Genomic DNA, 10,721 nt, shown 5'->3' on the forward strand with positions numbered 1-10,721 from the left:
TCCCTCTGAGAGGGAGCATGAAAGAGCAGAGCTGTGCTCCTCAAGCAGACAGACTCATCGATTCCTTTACTCTGCTGTTCCATTGAGGGTGACCTCGCCCCTCCTGAGCTGGCCTGGCCATCGGTGATTCCTTCCACTCCAGCGCTGGTGGGTCACTGAGCTCCATCAGTCAGCCCTGCGCCCGCCCCAGAACTTTACTGACCGCTGCTTCAGAGCGACTCGACTCCAGCCAAGGCCTGGAGCTGCAGGGTCTCCTCTGCTACGGCTCAAGAGTCAACCACACCCTGCTGCTTTCTTCAGTGGGGCTGTCTAGGGAGATTCAGACAAACGCCATGTGGCTGTGTCCGTGAGAGGCCGCCCAGCCTGACACCCCGTCTGGGCTTTGACCCCCACGGCGGAGGGAACAGCATCCCAGGCCCGGGGACGAGAGCAGCAGAGCCCCCTGCTGGCAAGAGCTGGGAGTGAAGAGAGGAGCCTGACGCCCGTAGTTACAGCCAGGCGGAAGCTGTCCCAAGCCTGGTCCTCCCCTGGAGGTTTGTTTAGAACTGTATACATTTCAACACAGCAAAAATATTGTGAACGTAAATAAAAACAAACAACACACGCTTCCATCCCATCTGAATTGCAGCAGGTGCTCGTTTCCAGTAATTGGTCAGCAACGATAGCCTTTATTGACCTTCTTCTTTTATAATTTCCACAGCTGAGCACATGAACCAGGATTTCTGTTTTTTATTTAAAACACGATGTTAACAACGTAATGTTTACATTGTAGTGCCACGCTGAGAACAGGGCGGGGGGGCAGGACTACGGGACTGTATATACTAGGGCGGGGGTTGGCAGACAGCCCATTCCCTTCCCACGTTAATAAATGTGTTCAACCCTATTCCCTGAGTCCCATGCCTGCTCCATTCCGTACCGAAACCCGAATTCGTTACAGTATTTATTTATGAGGAGTAAACATTTCTCTAATCTAACGTCAGAAGGTTCTAAAATTAATAATAACCTTAGAGTGAAGGTGAGCAGACAATAATGTGCCTAGTTTAATGCAAAACATATTAAAGAAGTGAATAAGTATTTCCTATGTCCTACAGATGACTCCTGGCATATCATTTTGTGTGCTTTCCGATAGACGGACCTGTGCGCTTCAAGACCGAAAAAAGACGTTAAAAGCAGAAGAAAGCCTACAAGCCTGGCCTTGAGAGCAGCATAATGGGTCTGTAGCCAATTATCTCTGCCCCAAGTATGTAGATTATATAAGTTGTAATTTTCTGTAATAGCAGGCTGTACAATTTGAAAAAAAAAAAGGTTTTAGTGAAAAAAAAAACATTAGTGTTCCGATAAGTGCGACGTGCGTTTTCCGATGTCGCGGTGCGCTGAAAGATTTGGCCAGTAATGTCTTACTATTTAAAAAATGGTAGAAAAACAATATGCAGGTACCTATTTCAGCCTGAAGGGTTTGAGAAGAGTTTTATTATTATTATTATTATTATTATTATTATTATTAGAATTTTGAATGGGGATTGGAGGAGGGGTATTGCAAACCCGGCACAAGCAGCTGTTCCTCGCTGGGGCTTTTAGCAGCTGCCGCTAATGCGAGAGCGGACCGCACAGGCGCTCTTCAGCAGCGAAGGTCAGAGCCTACTTGAGCCCCATTTGCTCCTCTCAACCAAACAGCTCTCTTTCGGGGGCACTTACAGGCAGTGGCAGAAGCCGGTTTCCCTCTTGGCACTCGGGCGACGGGGAATCAGGTCGGTATGGTCCCAAAAACAGCAGAATTTGCTCCTTGCGCCGAGTGTAGTAAGACGAGCACCTCTCTGAAGAGGTGTACTTCTTGAAGAGTAAAAGGTAACCTGGCCGCAGCAGTAGATTTTAAATCACAGTGAACCCTCTTTTAAAAGCTTTAAATCACTCCCAAGCAAAGCTATTCAAGCCGGAAAAAAACAGCACGTGGCCATTTCTAAATCGTTTATCACAATCACCTTGAAATTTAAATTACTTTTTTTTTCTTTTTGTTTTTCGACACCAGAACTGTCATTTCGTTTTCAAGGATCTCTAAATAAAATTTAAAAAATATCTCAGATGTGATTCTTGGAGTTTTTGTGGTTAGATCTGTTGTTTCCTGCAGCTGATGGGCCGGAGCCTTAGCTAAAGCACTTCTCTCTGTGGTCTTTTTGTGCTCTTGGCCTTGTCCCTAAGTTACTTCAGAAAACTGCTCTAATACATTGTCAGTGCACAATACAGCAAGGATTTCCAGAGTTTGCCTACACATCTCTGCTAAGAATGCTCTGTCTGGACCCCTTTATGTTGCCACACAAAAGTGAAGCTTATCTTTTTCTTATTTGAATGAATCAATTCTTAAGTTAACCCTTAGCCTTAGGATTTCGACAGCAGAGCCCAACACTGCACAACGGGTCTGAGAAGGAACATGTCAGAAGCCAGGCCAGGTGTCTGCACCACACCACATCCCAGCATTCACACCAGAAGGGGCAGCTGAGGAAACAGCAGAAACTACAGCAGGGACAGGGAACATTCTGCTCCTTCTCTGTCTCCACATTAAGCAATGGATGACCTTGGTTTATACAAAACGTTTCCATTTTTCGTCAGTGTCTCATACTGGAAAGCACTTTGAGATCTATGCTTTTAAAGTGTGGCATAAAATGCAGTTGATCATCATCTCCTGATATATCCTGGTAGGGATGGCTTCTGCAAAGACAACAACAAGTTTATTTTTATCAGCGCAAAAGAAAGATGTATAAAGGGGCACCGATCAGTTCCGAACACCAGCAGTAGCTTGGGGAACAGCACGCTGAATAAGCTAGGTGAAAAGGAACACAGCTGAGGAAAGACCCACAAGTAGAGAATGTGGTATTTAACTTGTGAACGAAAGTGAACAGTTACATCATCCCAGATGTCAAAAAATCATTCTTAGTGTCTTTGTCAGTTCACTACTGCGTGCAGCAAAGCTTCTCTCACTCGTGTGTCTGTTCGCTATCCTCACCCACCTCGTTCCTTCACCTTGCCATTCACCAGCTCTTGTTCTGGGTCAGTTCCTTCTTCCCATTGACATTACAAGCCCATTGATAGACGTATCACATTGCCTTTGTACTGTTACTTTTTTAGAGTGGGTTAAGGTGGCATTTTTCAACCTTGGTATTACAGTACCCCTGTGTCTGCACTGCCTGATTAAAACTTCAATTGCATGACTAACTCATTTAACTTGGCCTTTTTGTCATTTTCAGTTCCTCAGAATTTGGTGATTTCAAGCTGCTCACCATATTTCACACCCGTCGTCCTGCAGAGTTCTTCAGATTGTATAGCTGTTTTCAATCAGTGGTTAATAATGATGTTAGTCTTGATTAAGCCAATAATTGGCTGTTAACCTACCAGCAAACCAGCTTATTATATTTTACCTCCATTAATGGTTTATTGAGCAGTTTTCTAGATCCCAGAGTGACAATGAATATTTTCTCTTTAAAAAGGGTGGATATTGAGAACCTCTGATTCATTTCTTCCCGACTGCTACTTACAAAAAAGTATCGCAGAACAGGAAATACAAAAACATACAGTTAAATTCAATTATGAAACTTTGAAAAAAAAAACATTTTCTGAGACCATTATTTTAGGTCCTGTGTCTTTTCTTAATAACAAAAATATTGATTTGAATTTTCGGACAGTATAAAATTTGATCTACTCTTTAAAAGAGCAGGTATATTAACCCAAAGGTCTTGGGATGTATTCCGCCCTGAGCTTGTACAGTCTGACCACATTGAATCTTTGCCTCAACTCTATTAGTGAAGCAGTTTCTCACTCCTCCCCCTGCTGAGTGTGACACTCGGGGGGGCTACGCTTAGACAGTGGGTAAAGTGGATCCCAAACTATACTGAAGCACTTTCGGGTCCTTTTATAATAATTATTTACAACACTACACTACAAACACAACACTGGGGCAATGATTTTGGAAATGATGCTCCATGATGACTCGACCCAACCTTGCTGGGATTGTGACCAGTTCAGGCTAGACTGTGGAAATGCTGTATCTCCAAAGAACCAAGGGTGGGAAATTATTTTATCTCTTAGGAAGTCCTCAATTGCTTAAAAACTACAAAGCATAGATGTCAAGCAAATTAAACACAACTATATACTGTACATCCAGCAGAAGCTGGTTGAACATTCAAGCAATCTGCCCTCCGTTCAGAGAAATGAAGCCAGGAAGGAGACCTCAAAAGTGAAGTTCACACACCCCCTTGGGGTCCCCTGTCAGGATGATTCCCAGGTGAGAAAATCCTACAGGGACAGAGACAGTCAGTCTCAGGATGAGACAGTCCTTTAAGGAGAGAGACAGTCAGTCTCAGGATGAGACAGTCCTCCACGGACAGAGACAGTCAGTCTCAGGATGAGACAGTCCTACAGGGACAGACAGTCAGTCTCAGGATGAGACAGTCCTTTGGGGACAGAGACAGTCAGTCTCAGGATGAGACAGTCCTCAAGGGACAGAGACAGTCAGTCTCAGGATGAGACAGTCCTACAGGGACAGAGACAGTCAGTGTCTAGCAAGTAGTATAATTTGAATTATGTATATATTTAAACATCATAAATATAAAGGTTCAGGTATGTTTTGTTTTTTTTTACATTTCCAATGCAATTTTTCTGCTCTATTTCTATGGTACGATTTTCATCCTTCTGTTTCTTGCAGATGCTGCGTTGTCCTGGGTTTTCCTAGGGGCCCTGAAAGGAATTTCCAATCCCAGTCTCAAACTCTGTATCCACATGCCTTCATAGACGCGACAGATTTTCAACATGCTTTGCAACAATGTGTATCAGTTCTTAATCTTTCCCGACAGCACATATTACTGAATACGAAATATATAATGTCCACAAAGTAGTTTAATTCCAGACTAAATTAAGTAAATTGTTACTGGCAAATTGGATCAGAAATTAGGAGACAGAAAGGGATGTTCCAGGGCTGGGTGGCACTGCTGCACTGCGATTCTCTTACGTGCTGTGGCTGGAATTTCACATGTCTTCCTGTGTGCTCTGACCACCGTACAGCACAGCAAACTACTGAAGAGTTGTCAGTGCCAGAACCATTTTCCGTGACACCTCTATCCATGCTTCCCAGTGTATGGACTCAAAAAGCGGGCTTCTCTGTGTTGACACTTAATAGGAAATCCTGGCCGCTCGGAGCCTAACATTTCTTAAAGTATACAAGGATGGTTTTTAATGCTGGTTACCATGGCAACCTCTCAGCCCCAAACAAAGGGAGAAGGAAAGGAGAAGAGGAGACACAGTGGAGGAGGAGGCAGACCACTGCCACTTGTTGGTGTTCTTGCTGTCTCGTGCGCGCACGTGTGTGTGTGTGTGTGTGTGTAGCACCATTTGTGTGGGGGATGGGGGTGGAAGTGGATCAGAGCAGTGCCTGTCTACTTTGTGTATATTCCTCTGTTTTTTACATGTATTTATTCTGTCTCTGTGTCTCTTTCTGCCTTTGTCTGCAAAAGCGTGTGTCTGTATTAATCTCCTCCCTGTCCATGTGTGTGTCTGCAAGAAGGAAGGTGAGTGAGTGCAGGCCTCAGCTCGTGCCTGTCGGTGTGCACTGTTGGTGACAAAGCCTGTGTCCTTCTTTGTCTTCTTGGACTGTGGCATCTGTGCTTGCCTGTATGCACTTACAGCTCTCTATTTTTCATTTTTAATAATAAAGCAATTTTATGAGCACATTTTAAAGCACTATAGAATAGCACACATAATAAGCAGGAACAGAAAAAATAAAAAAGAGGAAAGAAAGAAAAAAAGAACAACATATTGATCCAGTAAAACCAGGAGTAAAACTAAATTATACATTAAAAGCTTTAGAGAAAAGACAAGACATGTAAGCCAATTTTCCAAATTTCAACAGTTACAGAGTCTCTAATGAATTTGGGTAAAAAATCCCACAGACGTGGTTCTGTGCATTGTGAGGCACTAGCGTCCGTCGTGTGTGTTCGGCTGTGTGCGTTGTCACGCGTGCGCGAATGTGTGTGAGTGCTGGGTGTGCATGTCTAACAAGAACCACATCTCACTCCTGCCCCTTGAGGCCCTTTCAATCCGAGGACCCCCGCAGGTGGCACAAGACTGCTCTCATCCTGTAAATGTGTTCCAATAACATTTTGATTCCATGAAAAATTCTGCCGTAAATTTAAACAATACAGCTTTTAATCCTAGGAGAAGCATTACAGTGACAGAATTTGATTCCTGTATCTCCTTTTAATATAATGGGGTCTGAGAAATCAGAGGCACCGTGAAAGAAGAGCTGATAACAGTGAGCAAGTCTTTAGGGGTCACCACAGATCCAGGTTTGAGTCGCAGTGACTGGAGGTGAAATGTAACCTGGGAGAAGTTTGTAAATCCCTTTCAGGCTGATACACACAGCATGCCTGCAGAAAAAGACAGAAGTAGCATCTTACCCCTTCAGAGACTTTCCCATCTGTAAGGTGGGAGGGCAGTGTCAGGAGATTCAGATTGCATGTGCAGTAATGAGCCAATTTATTACAGCCCTTTTAACATTTGTGATTGTGGTGGGTTTTGTTCGTAAAAGAAAATGATCCATTTACCATTGTAATCAAATGTTTCATATATGTTTTGTATATTAATCTAACATGATATCAGTACAATATACAAAAAACACTTTCTAATCCTTCACGTGTTCTGGAGGCAGTATATTCACGTAATATGAATTTCTGACCCATTTCTTTTCAGACTGACTACATTAGTGTGACGAATTAAAGTAATGCAGTTCATTTGCTGATCTATGACTTAATCTACTTTTTAAAGACACCAACAAATTCCTAAGAAGTCTGTATCATTTCTCATTTGGGCTATAGATTTCTTTCCATTTTGAATCTAAGTTGAAATTGTGAAATTATTTTCAGATTTGACATATTACATTTCTGTATAATGAAATGATCAGTAATTTACCAATTTTTACATTTTTTGTTCCAATGGTGGCATTATTGGACAGAATGCATCAACACTGGGACATCTAAATAAATTTACATTATGTGTTCTGTTCAAGAATAAAAGAACCCAATTATTTCTATCCCTAAAAGGAATATACAACATATTTTGTAAGTAGGAAAAGTGAATGTATGTGAATACAGTATTGAATGAAGTGTTATACAGTATGCAGATAACATCTCACATTTTTAAGAAAAGAGTGATTTTTTCTGATGTCAAACAAGTTTTTATTTGTTGTACAGAATGTTTAGAGTTAACTATATCTCCCCTGTCTCCTAAAAGCGATTGCCTCACTTGATTTAACCCCACAAACTAGCACACAATCATTGTTTAACAGATGAGCACAAGGAGCCTTCACCTGGAAAAGAAACACCTTCTGCCAGGTGATGAGGACAGCTCGTGGCCTGAGATATATGTGAACAGATGCTCCGTCTCACTGAACACAATAAATTACTTATAGCCTGCTTAGGCAAACAAGGAAATGCTCAGCGCAGGTTTGTGTAACACTGATGCGAACATCTGCTGATGTGACTTTTGAACTCTGCTGCTGTTCTCTGGCAGGTGACAGGTGACAAGAACCCTTATCACTTCACTTCGAGTTCAGCACAGCTGATTAAAATGTAGATCGAATAAAAGGAGCCCAGCCTCCCCCCAGTCTTTCTGAAACAACAAATATTTAAAATGGTTTTGGCTCAGTGCACAAGTCTACTTAATATAACCTTTCGCAGAAGCAGAAAAGAATAATTGAAGTTTAATAGGTAAAAAGAGTAAATTTTAACTCAAATTTTAAAGAGGCGATCAAAATAATTTTTAGACATCAACCAATGGGAAAGTGTTTTACTTTTTCTCGCTCCGTGCATTGACAAATGCTTGAGAGACGAGTCTGATAGAAATTACTTTAAGTGCCATAATCATATTGCAGGATTACTGTTCCCCTTCAATCAATGACAGGCCAGTGAAATTCTGAAATTCAGAAGCACCATCAAACTGCACTCGTTTACCAAGTTGATCCTTGAAAAATCAATCACATTTAAATGAACACAAACGAATTGATTAAATCGGACAAGGTTTCCACGTGTGCCCTGTAGCTGGTGGCTGATGATGGCTCGGGTGAGGGACCTCGGGGCTGCCGTGTCAGGTGTTAGTTCCCAAGGCCAGAGTGGAAAGGTGTCCCTCGGCCTTTTCCCAGAGACGCCTAGGAAACGTGAACCCTGGAGGGCTGCGGCTCTACCGGGGGCGGGTCTGTATGGCAACGGACACGACGCAGCAGTAGCAAAGCGAGAGAAGCAGAAAGCAGTCCGCGAGCCGACAGGCCTCTGTCCTCCGGAGTGGACCCTAGAAGACCAGGCGTGGGGGGGGGCGGGACGGGTGGCAGGCACGCCAACCTGCTGCAGGACTCCGGGAGAACGGGAGGCGGGAGGAAAGGGCCACACCCAACAACAATGGGACAACATTTCCACTCTAGGCTATGGAAATGACCAGGAGGACTAAATGAATTAAATTTAATCTCTGTGGAATCGGGATTCTAGGGGACAGACAACACAGATCTGAAAAGGGCAGGTCATGAATAACTAAGCTGTTAGAGTTTTTCTGTGATCTAGAAGTGGTTGTAATAAATACACACAGAGCATGCGTTAGGTGAATCTGGATTTTCAAAGGGGTTTTGATTTTGCTTCTCATAAAAGAATAAAAAATTGCAGGCAGGAGGCAGTCTTTTAATCCATTAATTTATGTACTGAAGATGGGGGAGAAATGCTCCAACTGGGGTGATGAAACAAGTGTCACAGGACCCTTCCTAATGTGTGTCAATGACCTACAGTAGATTCTAGTACAGCTAGTAAATTCTAAAAGCTTTCTCTTATTTGTGGTCTTTCATATGTTCCTCATTTAACATTAGCTGTAGTAGACAGTGAACTCATGGTGAGACCACTGTAAACTTTAAAACCCCTATTCAAATTCACCCTGGTAAAAACTCTTTTAAGGGCTCTAGTCCATTTGCTCTGATTTCTGATGAAATGCCCTCCACCTGGGTTAATGTGTACAGTGATCAGGAAAGCCTCCCCTCTGCTATTCCAGCTACACATGTAAACACAAAGACTGCTCCACGTGAGCTCCTTGAGCTGTCATTGGTCAGATCCTGATTGCATAGCCAAAGCCGGTGTGCCACATCCAGCAGCCCTACATAGGGGCATTGCAGAGCTTCTCAGCAGGCAATAAAAGCCTTACAAAAATGCACTGCCTCTAAAAAAACACCTGAAAGTACTTTCCCCACAGGAAGCAAGCATTTTACACTTACACTTAAACTTCTAAAAAGCAGATGACACAATGATTGGAGCAGATCAGATGAATTCTGAATATCTTCAAAAAGACCAGAAATGCTGGAAACAACAGTTTGTGCGAAATGTATACAAACCTTACTCTGAGGTCTTAGAAATTATTGAAGTTGGAAATTAAAGAAAATGTTGTTACTGCGCAAAAATAAAAGAGGAAATAACATCTTCAGATATACTCTGATTTATTTTAACATGGTACCCTGATTCCTTTGTTGTGCATTACAGGCAATTTGATCCCACTCGTGGTCGTTAAATACAAAAGGTGAGCATTTAAAACAACAGGCTGTTCCAATAAAGCACCTCCAGAGGTGGGGATCTAAAATAGTACCACAAATTGCCTTGGGATAGAAGCTGCAAATTAGGAGAGGTGGGGGAGGACTGCTAAACACGATGCATCAGAAATCAAACACCACTTTGTGAAGAAATTACTTAACTGAATGGGTCTCCGCAAGTCTCAAGTGGCCTTGCAGCTTCTGTGCATAAGCTGATAAACTGTCAACACGGTGCCTTCCATTTTTTCTAACTGCATGTAAACTCCAGTTAATTTTAATTAATTATGTTGCCCGTTAATATGTTGGTACAGTTGAGGTTTTTGCAATTGCTTTCCATGTAGAAAACTGGGGAATTCATTTGACTCTTTAAAACAATGGTCATCTCTCTTTGTTGACTTGCAGAGTATGGTTTTTCTTTTTGGCTTCATTCTTACTATCATGACAGATAACCTGATAGTGTCAAAAACAGTATGATGAGTATGCATACATTAATCTCAGATATTGCAACTTTTTATTTAAATGCTATATTTACACACATTTACATATTTACGTGAAAATACAACCAAATGTTTCTTATATAGACCTTAACCATTAGTTGAATGTTGACTTTGCAACATACATTCTTTACAATGAACATGTATACTTATTTTATCTTGATTTGCTAACTATTATGTACTAACTGATTTGGTTTTGTTTGTGTTGCTCTAAATTGTATATTTGAACTGCATATTTTGTCTAGTCATTTCATATTCTCAATGTAAGTAACAGGATAAGTGCTTCAGCTAAATTATAATATAGTTTTACACGTTCTCACACCTATCCAGGAAATGTGATTTCAAAAATATACTGTACATCTACTACAGAAATCCTACTGAACATTCTCTTTACATTAACCTCATTCAGTAATAAAAGCACAATACAATACTTTCTGAAAGAACGATTGAGACTGATATCTTCACAGAATCTGAGTCCTTCCTTCCCGTCTTCTGGAGCGGGGCAGTATGGTAGCCTGCATTCCTTACAAATATCCAATCCGTCGGCAGATACCACGAGCCAAGCCAGACACCTACAAGGGTCTCACCCTTTCCTCTTTAAGAAACTAAATTAGAGATAAAATGAGACTATG

The sequence above is a fragment of the Lepisosteus oculatus genome, chromosome 5 (assembly GCF_040954835.1).
Source record: "Lepisosteus oculatus isolate fLepOcu1 chromosome 5, fLepOcu1.hap2, whole genome shotgun sequence".
NCBI classification, from domain to species: Eukaryota; Metazoa; Chordata; class Actinopteri; order Semionotiformes; family Lepisosteidae; genus Lepisosteus; species Lepisosteus oculatus.